Source organism: Diabrotica virgifera, chromosome 6, assembly GCF_917563875.1.
Source record: "Diabrotica virgifera virgifera chromosome 6, PGI_DIABVI_V3a".
NCBI lineage: Eukaryota > Metazoa > Arthropoda > Insecta > Coleoptera > Chrysomelidae > Diabrotica > Diabrotica virgifera.
Window position 1 is genome coordinate 57,962,807 of NC_065448.1, and position 17,216 is coordinate 57,980,022.

Below are 17,216 nucleotides of genomic sequence, written 5' to 3' on the forward strand. Positions count from 1 at the left end.
GGAAACGTTATGTGACAGATGTGGCCCTTTCAGTTTTTTTTTAAATAAATATACTTTTATAAAAGATTTTTCATTAAATTTTTGTTTACAAAGAAAGTCCATAAATGCAGCAGAAATGAAGTAACAGAGAATAATAGCTGTAAAGACGAAGAAGGACAGGGAAAAGAACAAAAACATCAGAAACGTGCTAAGTCAGGAACCAATAGAGAAAAAAATTGAAAAAAGAAAACTGAATTGCTTTGGACATATAACTAGGATGAACGAGAACAGACCAGTAAAGAAGGTGATAGATGCCAAAAGACAGAGGAACAGAAGAAGGGGCAGACCTAGAAAGGGTTGGATGGAACAAATCGAGGAAATCGGGATAAAGAGAGGGAAAACACTGCAACAGATTAATGAAATGGCAGGAGACCAGAAGGCGTCGAAGAAATTGCTAAAAGATGGATAGGTGATACCAAAGTCCGACGCTCTTATAGGGCATAAGGACAACGAGAAGAAAGAGAAAATTTAAATTATATTTTTAAAATTGCAATGTGATTCAAGTATAAAACGGCAAGTTTTCACCTTTCGTGATTTTTTTGTGAAAGATAAAAATGACGAACCAAAAAGTCGGTTATTTTTTGCATAAATTATGAGGTTATTAAAAAAAAGTAAAAATAAAAAATTTGTAGATTTTTTTAACAATTTTGCCTTTTAACTTTTCTCCATAGGTCTTTTGTAGTTTGGCCCGATATAATGATAAATCGTTTTTTTTTTTCCTTAACAACTTACCCCTTCTACTTCCCGTTCGTAGAAACACCGTAAGATATTTTCGTATATAATATCACAAGAGAGAAAATTTTGCCGGCAATATTTTCGACTGGTATGAAAGTTTGTTGCCTGGCAATTTTCGCGAATTAAATTTTGACTTAAATCACGAGAAGTCAGTAGAGTGATTTTGTCAAAATTTCATAAGCGAAAATTACCAAAAGGCAACGAACTTGAATGAAACCAGGAGAAAATTTTGCCGGTAAATAATTTTCTCTCGAATGATATTCGACAAGACTATTTCACGAGACAATTAATGTACCATATCAACGAAATATAATCCTTATTTATTTGTTATTACCAGATACTTTCGTGACGGATCTGTCATAATTTTGTCGCTGAGAAACCACGTCGCTAAGGAGTTTTGTCAATAGGAAACGATGCGTTCCTATGAAGTTTTATCAGTTAAAAACATTCTAATGAAATAATCACTTTAATTTTTGTTATATTTTTTTCACTGTTTTTTTCACTTTTTACCATTTTCAAATGCTTCACCATTTTTAACAATTTTATTTAAAAAATTTATGTTGTATGAACACGATTCTACACTATAATGGAGAATGACGTAAAGTGAAATTCCTTACGTGTTACCTGTACGCTCTGGAATTTTAGCACAAGGTGTATACAGAAAAATATCAGGTAGCGCATGTTTTCACGTATATGTACTCACAAACAAAAACAAAATCAAGCAATTGAAAATATGTGCAAGGTAAGCGGACAAAATAAATTCCTGCAAGAAATAATATTATTAACGAGACATTTTCACATATTTAGTATTTAGTGGAGCCCTTAAACCACATTATGTTTCAAAACAGACCATGGACATTTCAAAAGGCCTCTCCCCTTGCGCATATGGCCAAAACTACTCGACAGTGACTTGAATTGAAAATCATGTATCTACTCGAATTTATTGAATCTATGAAATTGCCGAAAACACGCAGAATATAGACTTAAATATATCTTGCGAGGTTTCTTCCAATACAAAGTTAATCATCATCATCAACCCGTACTCGTCCACTGCTGGACATAGGTCTCCCTAAGCTCTTTCCATATTTCTCTGTTTTGTGCGGCTTGCATCCAGTTGCCGACAATACGCTTCATATCGTCAGGCCATCTGGTTGCTGGTCGTCCTCTGCTCCGTAGTGCTTTTTCTCGTGGCCTCCACTCGACAATACGTTTTGTCCATCGGTTGTCTGACAATCTGGCGACATGCCCTACCCAATTTCGACGGCGTCAGTTGTTTTTGTTCTACGACGTATTTCTTCGTTTGGGATTCGGTCCCTCAGGGAGACACCCAACATCTGGCGCTCCATAGCCCTCTGAGTTATGCGAATCTTGTTGACTACCTTTTTTGTGGGTGTTAATGTTTCCGCTCCATAAGTGAGTACAGGCAATACACATTGGTCAAAGATTTTCCTTTTCAGGCATATGGGTAAGTCCGATTTAAATACATAGCTCAGTTTACCAAACGCTGCACAGGCTAACCTATGCGACGTGGGAGCTCGCACGTCTGGTTATCTCTTCCCAACCGAATTTCATGTCCCAAGTCCTTATAAGATGCAGTCTTAATGTTCATTGTCCATTCCATCAACAACAATATTACGATTTAGCACCAGATTAGTCATTATTTGCGTCTTTTTGATGTTAATCTTCAGTCCGACCTCTAATGAAGCGTAATATAACTTGTTTAACATTAATATTGCATCATCCATACGATCGGCTATAAGGACGATGTCATCTGCGAATCTCAAATGACTAAGCTTCTCTCCACTTATATTGATACCACATTCGTTCAGATCTGCCTTCTTAAAAGTGTGTTCTAAAAGGGTTGTGAACAGCTTTGGTGAGATGGTGTCTCCTTGCCGTACTCTTCGCTGCATGCAGAATTTATTAGTTTGTTGATCAGGGTGTCTTACGCTAGCCGTTGCATTGTGGTAGATATATTTTATCATGTTAGTGTAGCGATTGTCTATTCGGCATTCTGTCAGTGCTTTTAACATTTTCTGCTGGTTTATGGTATCGAACGCTTTCTCGTAGTCCACGAATATCAGTGCCAATGGATTGTTGTATTACAAAGATAATAATAGCTATTAAATCTCTGAGAAACAAGTCCTCAGGAATCGACAGCATTGCTGTCGAAATACAATAGACTAAGAGCCGCTATAGGTGAAATTTGATAATTATTTTAGACACGATAAGACCCTATAACTTAAGTAGTAGAACCTAAAAGAAAACATACGAAGACTGTGCCGTCACTTTTTAGTGGCATATGCGTCGATAGTGGCGCATCAAACTTTCCACTTATGGACGGGATAAATAAATTAAAAAGTACCCTCCATTACTCCCAGAATTCAATTTTCTTAATTTTTTTATGTTCGATGTGATTAAATAATATGATATAGCGTAATTTTAACTCACCACCCCCTACCCTCTTTCCCCACCATCAAAAAGTTTATTTTTCGTTTTAATTTTTTTTTAGATAGGATGAAATCAATTTTAAAATTTAAAAAAAAATCGTAGGCATAGTTAAGTCCTTTACAAAACCTGTCCATTTTTTATAGATCCGTAGGTTGAGTGTACATAACAGCAAAAAAATTTTAATTTTTTTTTTTTTGGAAAAAAGCCTATAACTTTTTTTGGGAGGTAGCTGGAGGTCTAATTTATTTTCTATTTTGTGTATTTTATCAAACACTATATTTATAACTTTTTCAAATTTTTCTGAAAAATCCAAAAAACTGTTTTTATGGGTTTTTTGGGGAATTTCCCTAGTTTATAAACTTCAAAATTGATCAAATCAATGTTTTTTTTTAGGTTATATATAAGCTGAAGTAGCTGAGTCTCTTAGAACATTTACAAATGGGAGAAACAGGTTCAACCCCCCAAAAACCTCATAATAAACAGTTTTTTGGATTTTTGAAGGTAGCGAGCCTTACGGAAAAAATATGAGAAAATTTAAAAGCATATAGTCCAGAAAGCCACTGCGCATCCGCTAGGAAAAATATTCTAATTCGGATTTTTTGCACAATCTTACTCAAAAAGGACTCCTTTTAACAAATTTGCATGTTGCCAGGACCAAAAGGTGGTCAAAAATTTTTTAAACGTTTTTTTTTTTGTTTTTTTCCTAAAATATTTTTTTTTGCATGAAAAAAAGTTTTTTTAGGTTTTTTGGATCATTCCAAACAGAAAAAGTCTTTAGTGACTTTTCTCTAAAAATGATAGTTTTTGACATATCAGCGATTAAAAATTGAAAAATTGCGAAATCGGCCATTTTTAACCCTCAAAAACTATGTGAAAAACTTAAATTTTTAATGTTGCCAAGATAGGCAGATATTCTTTAAACATTGATTGATGAAATCCCGAAGAGTTTTTTGCAATAAAATATTCAAAACTTCTTTGTTTTTTAATTGCTAATCAAGCGTGCGCGACACTATTTTCCACCGACAGTATGGTGCAAATGAAAGGAATAAACTCGTTATTTCGTAAACGGGCGACTTTAAGGAAAAATCCCGAAACAGGTCGATTTTTATTTTTAAGTTATGATATTGTGGCATATATGGTATACTAGTGACGTCATCCGTCTGGGCGTGATGACGTAATATATGATTTTTTTAAATGAGAATAGGGGTCGTGTGGTAGCTCATTTGAAAATTTCTTCAATTCTTTATTCAGTAATGTAAACATTTACATAATTATTTTTACAGGGTGTCCTTCTACTTCTTTTTTTGTCAAATAATTTAATTTAATAAAAATTTTTTGGACACCCTGTATAAATAATTATGTAAATGTTTATATTACTGAATATAGAATTGAATAACCTTTCAAATGAGCTAGCACACGACCCCTATTCTCATTTAAAAAAATCGTCGATTACGTCATCACATCCAGATGGATGAGGTCACTAGTATACCATATATGCCACAATATCATAACTTAAAAATAAAAATCGACCTGTTGCGGGATTTTTCCTTAAAGTCGCCGGTTTATGAAATAACGAATTTATTGCTTTCATTTGCACCATACTGTCGGTGGAAAATAGTGTCGCGCACGCTTGATTAGCAATTAAAAAACAAAGGAGTTTTGAATATTGTATTGCAAAAAACTCTTCAGGATTTCATCAATCGATGTTTAAAGAATATCGACCTACCTTGGCAACATTGAAATTTTCAGTTTTTCACATAGTTTTTGAGGGTTAAAAATGGCCGATTTCGCAATTTTTCAATTTTTTAATCGCTTATATGTCAAAAACTATCATTTTTAGAGAAAAGTCACTAAAGACCTTTTATGTTTGGAATGATCCAAGAAACCTAAAAAAACTTTTTTCCATGAAAAAAAAATAATTTTAGGAAAAAAACAAAAAAAAAACGTTTAAAAAATTTTTGACCACCTTTTGGTCCTGGCAACATGTGAATTTGATAAAAGGAGTCCTTTTTGAGTAAGATTGTGCAAAAAATCCGAATTAGAATACGCAGGAAAAAAGCGGATACGCAGTGGCTTTCTGGACTAATAGTGTTCATGTCATGCATGTTATTATTTGAAGGTGTATACAGGGTGTAACAAAAATACAGGTCATAAATTAAATCACATATTTTGGGACCAAAAATAGTTCGATTGAACCTAACTTACCTTAGTACAAATGTGCACACAAAAAAAGTTACAGCCCTTTGAAGTTACAAGATAAAAATTTATTTTTTCCAATATATCGAAAACTATTTGAGGTTTCTGATTGAAAACGGGCATGTGGCATTCTTATGACAGGAATATCTCAAAAAAGAGTTATAGTGACATTTGTGCACCCCATAAAAATTTTATGGGGGTTTTGTTCCCTTAAACCCCCAAACTTTTGTCTACGTTTCAATTAAATTATCATTGTGACACCATTGGTTAAACACAATATTTTTAAAAGTTTTTTGCCTCTTATTACTTTTTCGAAAAGCTAGTTTTTATCGAGATATTTTGAATATGTTTCAAATCCACCACATATTTGCATACTGCTAAGGTGATACAGTAGCGATCAATAGGTAGCAAAAACGCGTTCCAAGATTGCGGCTGTAATTTTAATATTTTTTCGAGATATTTGGCACACGTATTCGTAATATAATAAATAATGGCGGTACAGAGCCCAATTTGAAAAATATATATTAATATGTGGAAATTACTCTGTAATTAAATACAATATTAAAAAAATGAGCCTGTACCGCCATTAAGAAGAACAAAAAAATATCCTTTCTTCAAATAAACTTTTTTATCCGATGCCTAGATTTTGTGTCATTTTGGAACTACTAAAATTTTTTATTTCATTAGTAGGTCCAAAATGACACAAAATCTAAGCATCGGACAAAAAAGTTTATTTGAAGAAAGTGTATTTTTTTGTTCTTCTCAATGGCGGTACAGGCTCGTTTTTTTAATATTGTATTTAATTAGAGTAATTTCCACATATTAATATATTTTTCAAATTGGGCTCTGTACCGCCATTCTTTATTATATTACGTACGAATACGTGTGCCAAATATCTCGAAGAAATATTCAAAATTACAGCCGCAATCTTGGAACGCGTTTTCGCTACCTGTTGATCGCTACTGTTTCCTCTTAAGTACGATTATGAGACCTGGTAATAATATGCATTTATTTATAAATTATTACAGTTTGAGGTATATTTTGAACCATATTAAAAATGAATCCATATCTCGATAAAAGGTGCCTTATCGGAAAAATACTAAGAAACAAAAAATTTTAAAAGTACTGTGTTTAACTAATGGTACCGCAATAATAGTTTCATTGGAACGTACACCAACATTTGGGGGTTTTAAAGGCACAAAACCCCAATAAAATTTTTATGTAAACATATTAAAAAAGAAGGCACATCTCGAATAAAACTGGTTTATCGAAAAAATACTAAGAGGCAACAAAGTTTTAAAAATATTGTGTTTAACTAAAGGTACCACAACAATAATTTGTTGGGGGGGGGGGGGTTTAAGGGAACAAAACCCCCATAAAATTTTTATGGGGTACACAAATTTCACTATAATTTCTTTTTAAGATGTTCCTGACATAGGAATGCCACATGTTCATTTTTATTAAAAAATTTCCTATAGTTTTGGACATATTGGAAACAATCGATTTTCATTTTGTAACTTTAAATGGCTATAACTTTTTTGTGTGCATATTTGTACTAAGGTAAGTTAGGTTCAATCGAACTATTTTTATTCCCAGAATATGCGATTTAATTTATGATCTGTATTTTTGTTACACCCTGTATAAACATTAACCCTGGCGATATTATAGGCGAGGAAATGAAGCTGAAAAAATGGCAAAACATCGCAATTTTTTCGTCCAGCATCGATTTGTACAAAAATTTGGGATTAGGCTCATTACACCCTCTAGTTCATTTTCTATATTGAGCTGTTGTACGCTTTCGGTTTTTTAAGGGTGAAAACTAGCCCTAATTGTAAAAAATTATAAAATAACATTTTAAACTTTACTATTGCCAACATATGGTCCTTATTAGTTATATAATAATTGTTTTATGCTTTAAGATATACTATCATAATATTCAACCCTTAAAACCACCCTTGTTGGAGCTATATATAAAAAATTTACTTATCCTAAAAGAATAATTTCTGCTTGAATCGATATACATAAAAATTTGGGATCGGGATCATCTCACCCTGTACTTTATATTCTATATCATGCTTAAGGGCGTTGATTATTTTTAGGGGTGTAAACTACCCCTTATTGTCAAAAATTATATAAAAATATTGTAAATTTTAATATGTGTAAAATTTGGTTTTGATTGGTTAAATAATGACTGTTTTATACTTTAAGATATAATATCATAATATTTCAACCCCTAAAAACTACCCTTAAGAGGAAACAGTAGCGATCAACAGGTAGCGAAAACGCGTTCCAAGATTGGGGCTGTAATTTTGAATATTCTTTCGAGATATTTGGCACACGTATTCGTAATATAATAAAGAATGGCGGTACAGAGCCCCATTTGAAAAATATATTAATATGTGGTAATTACTCTGGAATTAAATACAATATTAAAAAAACGAGCCTGTACCGCCATTAAGAAGAACAAAAAAATACACTTTCTTCAAATAAACTTTTTTATCCGATGCCTAGATTTTGTGTCATTTTGGAGCTACTAAAATTTTTTATTTCATTAGTAGTTCCAAAATGACACAAAATCTAGGCATCGGATAAAAAAGTTTATTTGAAGAAAGTGTATTTTTTGTTCTTCTTAATGGCGGCACAGGCTCGTTTTTTTTGATATTGTATTTAATTACAGAGTAATTTCCACATATTAATATATTTTTCAAATTGGGCTCTGTACCGCCATTCCTTATTATATTACGAATACGTGTGCCAAATATCTCGAAAAAATATTCAAGATTATAGCCGCAATCTTGGAACGCGTTTTGGCTACCTGTTGATCGCTACTGTATCACCTTAATAACATTACAGTTTGTATAAGTAGACATTTTAATAGATATTTACAGAAAAAAAGTAGAATTAAAGGATTATAAAAACATTTATTTACACAAAAATACGAATAGGTACAAATACAAATATGTACAAAAATACAAATACAAATAGTTTTTTAGTCATCTTCCAGTATACGAAACGGTTCTGTGGTATTATACATACATTGAAAATTATCCATAAGCAGACTATCCGATTTTATTGAAAAAAAAATTTGTTTTATAAACATAGCTCCTTTATTTTTGACGATAAAAAGTTTTTTCAAAAATAACTTTGTAGGATTTTTAATGAGTTATAAGACTGTGTAAACTAAATTCCGTAAGGTCCCTTAGTTTTTAATTAGGGTGGGTTTAAAGGGCTCAAATAAGGGGATGTTTTCTCGTAAATAGAGGTTTTAAACAGCTATATCTCGCTAACTTTTTACTGTAATGAAAATCTATGCACAAGGAAATTTTAGTTGTTAAAAAAGCTACAATTTAGTAATCCATCATTTTTTTCGTATATCCAGTATTTTCGGAGATATTTTGAAGTAAAAGATGAAAAATGGGAAAATCCAAAAAATTTATTTTTCTTTAAACTCCAATTTTTCTAAAATTAAGCCCTTTAAATAGGTCAAACTACTTGGGTGTATTGATAATATAAATATAAAAGGAATTACAAAAAGGTGAAGACCAGTTTTTAATTAGGAGGTTAGTTAGGGGGTTGTTTTCACTGATTTTTTCAAAGAGAAAAGCAGGTACCGACTTTTTTTGATCATAAGTCGCTTAATTTTCAGGCTAAGAACTTTTGATTGCTATTTTTTCAAAGGCCTAACTATATACTTAAAAAAAGATTATTTAAGTTTCTCTCAAAAAATGCAAAGTTTTTTCGTTATTTTACTTTGAATATTTCAAATTATGCATTTGTCGAAAAAAGCTAACTTTTATCATGCCGTATCTCGGTTTCTATTGGTCTTAAAGATATTGTAGAAAAAGAATTTGATTTGTGTTACTAAAAGATACAATTTTGATATCTGTAGTTTGTTTGATTAAATGCATATTTTTCGAGGTATTCTCAAGAAACCATCTAAAAAAGTCGATTTTTTCATCGAAAAACTGTTATATTCAAGTGCGAATAACTCGAGAGATATTAGTTTTACAAAGAAAATGTACAAAACATTTTTTCTTAGAAATACCGTTTACATCGATTTACATGGTTAAAATGTAATAAAAAATTCCCGCCCCCGAGATGGGGTGGCAACCAGCCCCAAGGTTTTAGCGTACAGCGGCATGATATAGAAAATGATCCTTGGACGATTATTCCCTACCTTCTGTAAAAATTTTTAGTAAATCCATGCTGGACGAAAAAATTGCGAGCCAAAATGTTTCATTTCTTCGACTAATAATTATTATTGTAATTAGTATTTTTACAATGTAACCGTGATTACGACAGGTCGTTGGCCTAGGTCGATACCATTTGTTTATGGTTTTATCCGCAGTTCGAATACCAGTAAATAAAATACCATTTTTTGAAAACATGAGACCATTTTCAAGGGACAAAATGAAAGAAAAAATTGACTTACTCAGAATTGTGAAAAGTTTTTTCTTCTTCCATTGAACCTTTTGAAAACTTACAGGCTTTGACATATTTATTATTATTATAATTACTCTCATTTTAGAATCCCAGGTATATACACAGAAGTAAACAGTTGTTTCAAATGTTCAAAATGCAAATGTATATAGCAAACTCAGCGGTTCACTGTTTGGATTTTCCATGAAAATTGTTGTGCTGCGTATAATCGCACCACGTTCCATACAGGCACATTACCTTAAAATTGGAAATGTTTACATGTAATTAACTTGATTATTCTACTAGTGGATGACTATGTTTGTACTGAGCTATTGTTCGAAAGAGAAATAATACGTATTATATAGGTTGCGATATGTTGTATATACACTCGAAACGGATATGCAGCGTTTACTTTGTAATACATATTTATCTAATAATAATTTCAATGATCTGAACATTTTGTTCCTGTTCCTAAAAGGTTTTTTTGCATAAACTAAAGCTTTTTAACTTCCCAGACAGAGGCAAACCAATTATTATATACCAAATTCGTACTAATGAACGAGCAGCTACAGTAATAGAATAAACATAAATAAGTAAAAAAGTATGTATAGCTATTTTCTCGTGGTATTTTATTGCCCTTTACTATTTTTGATGCGAATACAATTCTACTTTTAAAACGAATTTATTTGCGGAAATCCCACATTTTCGCTAATTTCAAACACATCAAAAGACACAAAGATTTTATTAAACCGTATTTCGTTTATAGCCATCAAAGTACATGACGCTTTTGTAGCTATCCAATTATAGTGAGAAATATCAAAAAACAATCTTCGGTCGTCTATTTGTGAATTTTTATCAGCCCACCAGATCCCTGACGATGCAGTGATATACTGAATCAATGTTATAGGATTCTATTGAAAGTTCCAGTTCATATTAGAGTAAGGATGGCGGTTGTTGTATTTTTACTTACGGGTTAACTTAGCGGTTACAACCGGTCAAAAAAACCGGTTATCCAAGTTTTCGGTTTTTTTTGTCCTCAAAAGCCAATACCCATTAGGTTAGAATGTTACATTAACATTGCACTTTTTGCGATACTCCATTCGAATCGATATCAATATTATCAATATCGATCGATACCATTGAAATGACAGAACATATCGATACCAATATAATCAATCGATATACCTATAAATAGAATAGCTTAAAGCATGGTATATCTGGATTTACTTCTGATAATGTATCAGAAATATTGTAGCTATAGAGATTTGACGGTGGTATCGGTTATTCTTGATTCGTAAAAGGACCTCCTCGTTTACGACTCGTCAGTTCACGAGGTCATAAGTAAATATGTATTTTCCGATATAGCCACAACTCAAATGCTCATAATATGCTCTAATCATATATCAATATCTTTGTTAAAGTTCCACGATTCAACACCGTAGAAAAGGACAGAAAAAACGTAGCCTTACTTTTATATCTTTTATATAGAGCGAGTTTGTGGCTTTTGAAGGAGGCCCTTATTCGGTTAAAGGTGGATCTAGCTTTCCTGATGAAAGTTCTTATATCCTGGTTATTGAGGTATCTTCATTCTTTATGAGGCCGGGGTAGCTGCAGTTCATCACTCTTTCAACTGGGGTTTGTTTGGCGTAAATTTAAATTTTTTTTCGCACTGATGAAAAAACAGTCGATCTATTTATACCTACTAAATAAATCCGTTTTTATAGTCCAGCTATTTAGTAGTTTTGAAGAATATTGTATGTACAGCTGTCAATCTTATAGTCCTATGTCCTATGTATGGTATGGATACCTACCCACAGTACCCAGTCACTAACTACACCAGTTCTGAATCGGCTCCGGCTCCCTCTTGAAACACAGAAAAAAATTCAGATCGGTGCAACTTTTCCACACACATACATACTGTTATGATCTGCTTTCTCTTACTTTTATATTAATTAGTATTTATTTAATTAATTATTTACTTGTCGCAAATCATACACAAAATTAAGAAAAATCTTAGGGTGCCTTTTTATCATACAAAAAAATAATTAAATTATCTTAGGTTATACTTATCATTTCTCGAGGTTTTAGTATTTCTTAGTTGATCCTTATCGGGATAAAATAGGAAAAGGAAATAAATAGAAATACCATAAATAAGCAAATACAAATATCCTTTATTATCAAAAGCAATACTCTGAAAATATATCAATCAAATCCTGTGGGCATAACTGTGCCAAGGAAACTTTTACCATATAAATTAATTTTAATTTAACAAATATTTATCGGTTTGTTCTTGATAACATTGATAAAACAAACTAAACAAACAAATTTAGGTATTCGCAAAACTACTCATACTTCCTATTAAATTTTTGAAATATTGGAATCTTAGTTCATATGCTTTTACTCAAAAAAATTGACTTCTGAACATACAGAAAATCTACCATATAAGTTATTGACTGACCTTTTGATTCACACACAAAGATGTCTCCTCTTGACCCAAACAGCTCTTCCTTGTTGATTATGTTAGGCTACCCATCAAAGCCCTCTCCGTTCTCAGCATCAATCCAGCAGCATACCAGCAACTAATTCTCCAAAACACGAGCCAGGCCTCTTTTAACCAGTACTCGTTAAAAAAACTCCAAAATTCTCTCCTCTCTTTCTCACAATAATATTCTCCCCCTTGGACTTTACAGAATCACAAAGGTATTTCTTCTCAATTTGATCTGTCTCTCGTTCCACTTTTCAGCTACACTCTTCACTATCTAACAACCACTGGTACTTGCTTCTGAACTGCTCACGAAAACTTTGACTGCTCTTCTCCGATGCCGGTCACATAATAATCTCCTTTTCCAAACTATCTGAACATTCAACCTTCTATCATCCCCATTCCAAATTGCTAAGCCAATCAAAAACATTTCTCTCCCCCCAGTCCTCTTTTTTCATTCGAAAACCCCATGTATCCTTCCAAACAAACACTTCTACTCATGATAATTACTTTTCGGGAATTCTACAAATTTACTTGGGGCTTAAACAAAGAACTTAAAATTCCAACTATCTCTACCTTACTTTTCTAAATATAATAATTACCTGTGGCTTTTGGCCTCGCCCGTAACAAAGCAACCGTTTTAAAATTATAATCTCGAAACAAATTGTGTATTCACATCACTTTATTTACTAATGTCTTTAATTCTTCAGGGAAAAACTCATTAAGGATAACCCACTGCGTAAAAACTAACTTATAATAAATAGTTACAAATCAATATACAGGGTGTATCAAATTTATGTGCCCGCGTTATATTAAAAAAATAAAAATTTTATTCTATCTTTGATTGACAAAATGATACACAATAATACATACTCACATACATACCCAAAAACATTTTCCCCTTTGTAAATAGAAATTCACTCAAATTTCTGAGCACGGTAACTTTTGAATAGTATAAGCGATTTTCAAAATTAGGCATGCGTTGGAAAGGTAAGGATCAATACTATCAGAAGCCGGAGAGATCGGAGTTAAATTTTCAAAATTCTTGAGACTTTTGGTTGATATATGGATGGGCGAGGCTTTTCGTAAACTGTAAGACGGAATTTGGCCCATTTTTCAATGCAGTAAGATTTAGAAAATTGAAAATTTCATGTATAGTGTATATACAGGGTGTCCAGAAACTCTACCGACAAACGAAGAAAGAAGATTTTTTAGATAATTTTAAGATAATTTAACCCAATTCACCTAGTCCGAAAATGCTTCCTAAGGGAGCTAGAGCTCTTTGAAAATGGCGTCATGTTATTGGTTTTTCTTAAATAACTCCAGAACGATTCTATTTAGAAAAACAAAAATTGGCATGCGTATTTACTTTCCAGAAATGAATCGATTCCATCCATTGTGAATTTCTAGTACCGGTCATAGGCGTCCGTTTTGGGTAGGGCAACGGTTATTTTATCGCATAACTTTTTTGTCTTTAACTTTTAAGCACTTCTGACACTGGATTATTAAATCGTGAGGTATTCTAGTACTAAAAGGTACTCTTGCTTTAAGTCGGTAGGACACACCGTTTTCTAAAAAAATCGATTTGAATGTTTTTCGTTTTGGGAATTTGAAAAAAATTGAAAAATATTTCCAAAAAGACGATGTATTTTACTAAATTAAAGCAAGAGTAACTTTTAGTACTCGATTACCTCATAATTTAATAATCTAGTGTCAAAAATGCTTAAAAATTAAGGACAAAAAAGTTACGCTATAAAATAATTGTTGACCTACCCACAACGGACGCCTATGACCGGTACTAGAAATTCGCAATTAATGAAATCGATTTATCTCTGGAATATAAATAAATGTACCAGTTTTCGTCTTTCTAAATAGGTTTTTTTTGAAATTTTTCTTTGACATTTAAAGAACGAAAAATTTTCAAATCGATTTTTCTAGAAAACGGTGCGTCCTACCGGCTTAAAACAAGAGTACCTTTTAGTACTAGAATACCTCACTATTTAATAATCCAGTGTCAGAAATGCTTAGAAGTTAAATACAAAAAAGTTATGCGATAAAATAACCGTTGCCCTACCAAAAACGGACGCCTATGACCGGTACTAGAAATTTACAATGGATGGAATCGATTCATTTATGGAAAGTAAATAAGCGTACCAATTTTCGTTTTTCGAAATAAAAGCGTTCTGGAGTTATTTAAGAAAAACTAATTACATGACGCCATCTTCAAAGAGCTCTAGCTCCCTTAGGAAGCATTTTCGGACTAGGTGAATTGGGTTAAATTATCTTAAAATTATGTAGAAAATCTCCTGTCTTCGTTTGTCGGTAGAGTTTCTGGATACCCTGTATAGTATTGCATGTAGGAAGGTTGTACGCCACTGGCGAGAACTGCCGTTTTCTGGGATTCTGTTGATATTTTTTGCTAATACTTTTTAACGACTAATATCGATAAATTGCAAAAAAAGAAGGATTTTTTCACACATAAATTAGTGAACAATTATTATTCTATTCAGATTTTAAATTCTGGATGAACATGATAAACAGCAGACCACAGTATGTATGAATCCTGAACAAATCGTTACTTTCAAATTGAATATGTTTACATACAATTAACTTTTAACATTTAGCCACTAGGCAACAATATAATTAGTCGGTGGTTAAATGTTGATGTGTATTAAAATTTCCTAATTATGTGTAATAGCAGTTGCTTTTAAATTAATATCCTATGTGGAAAATTAACTAGTCAATTCACTGTAGGCCTAAAATTTTGTATTATGTTGTTCAACAATTGAGCATAACTGCATAAACATCATCCAGTTTAAATCATTTTTGGTAATCCAAGGTATGTATAAACAAAAATGATATCGCACCTCCGCTCAAAAAATGACAACTAATGCTAAAAAAAACAAAAATATTTTTATCGCACCAATATTTAAAAAAAAAACTACAAAATACTATCCTAAAAAGTATTACGTCTATGATCCAAGTATTTGTCGTTAGATGACACTAGCGTCGTTATATGGTTAACCAAAATCGACAATGCACCGAACATAAACAGTGTCAAATATCGACTTCCGCAAGGCATTTGTCCATTTAAGATCTACATATTATAATAAAGCGTCGCTTGTCAAGTTAAGACAGTATATGTGATTGCTTTATTCAAAACAATCTGCGTATGTAAAGAAAAGTGACATAGGGGAGACCGGGGCAAAACGACGCTCGGGGCAGAACGGGAAATGCATCGGTGTGCATAAGTTACAGTCGTCATAATATCGGCAATAGCGCCATTCGAACGAACGTGGGTTGGTTGACTCACTTCAGTCACTAGAAACAAACTTTTGATCACATAGTTTGCTTCTTTACAGACATAAAATCCGTTTTCTTTTGTTTTGTTAAAAATGTTGGTGATATTTATAGAAGTGCTATAAGATGAGTAAGCAAGTTTTATCACGTTTTTCATTCAAATATGATAGATATGTTACTGAATTTTAATATTGCGTGCTGTGAACCGTTTTATAGCTTTTACGTTAGAAATTACTAATTTTATTTGAAATAATGTCTGTTGGGGCAAAGCGGTCGGGTAAAGACGGGATAGTATCCCATCTTGCCCCGCTCTCCTAAATTGCCACTATTTTACAGCATTAAAACTTTGTAAGAAAGATCTGACTAAAATTGGAACTAATAAAAAAATCAAAGAAAACTAAAGAAGAAAACGAGATGGACACTGACCCATCAGAAGATGATGAAGATTGTGGTTGCATCTACTGTGGATACTTATATTTGCAGTCAACTGAAGGATGGGTAGTGTGTAGTGTCTGCCATGGATGGGATCATAATTACTGCGCATATGTTGAGGATGAAGAAGAAGGTGCTCATATTTGTGAACTCTGACAGCTTGCCTAAATACATTCCCTTTTTGCCCCGTAACCAGGGCAAAACGGGCAAACCGTTGCAAACTTGGTTCTTCGAAATTAAATAAGCTACAATTTCATGTTTAAACATTTTTTCGTATCTCTAATGCTAATCTTGCTATTCTGAAGAAAAGGTCATGTTTTCCAAACTACAAAAATTCGTTATTCGCTTTAACTCCATTTTTTACAAATAGAAAAGACCGAATACGGTCAATGACTAATTTTAATTACGGTGGTGATTAGGGGGTTGCTTGCGATCACATTTTCGCTGAAAAGATAGGGACTGACATTCTTTTCATTATAAGTCACTTAATTTTTGAGCTAAAGACTTTTTATTTCTGAAGATAGATATTTTTAAGTACTTTAAATTAATTTGAACAAGTTCTCCTCGAAAAATGCATAGTTTTACCGTCTTTTGACTTTGAAACTACAATATTTAGCATTTGAACGAAGAAGAGCCAACATATAATAAAGTATAGCTCGATTACTATTGGTCTTAAAGAAAATTTAAAATAACGGTTTTGTTTGATTTTTCAAAAGGTACAATTTGTTAAGTAAAGTTGTTTTTAAAAATTTAAAATAACGGTTTTGTTTGATTTTTCAAAAGGTACAATTTGTTAAGTAAAGTTGTTTTGATAAAACAAAACCTTTTGGAGTTATTAGAAGAAAACTTATTAAAAACAGTGATTTTTTCGATATAAAACTAACACTTTGGATAGCGAATAAAGCGAGAATTATCAATTTTATCAAAAAAATGTATAAAACGTATTTTGCTTAGAATAAACGTTTTTACCAACTTTTGCGATTAAAATATAATAAAAGTGGGGTGGCAACCACCCCCATATTAAAAGCGACTTTCGGCATGATATAGATTTTGATACTTGGACTATCCACTACTTATTCTCAATTTTTCAAGCAAATCGACGAATTCTGTAAAAATTGCGAGGTTTTGTCCTATTTTAAGCTTCATTATTTGGACTGTATTT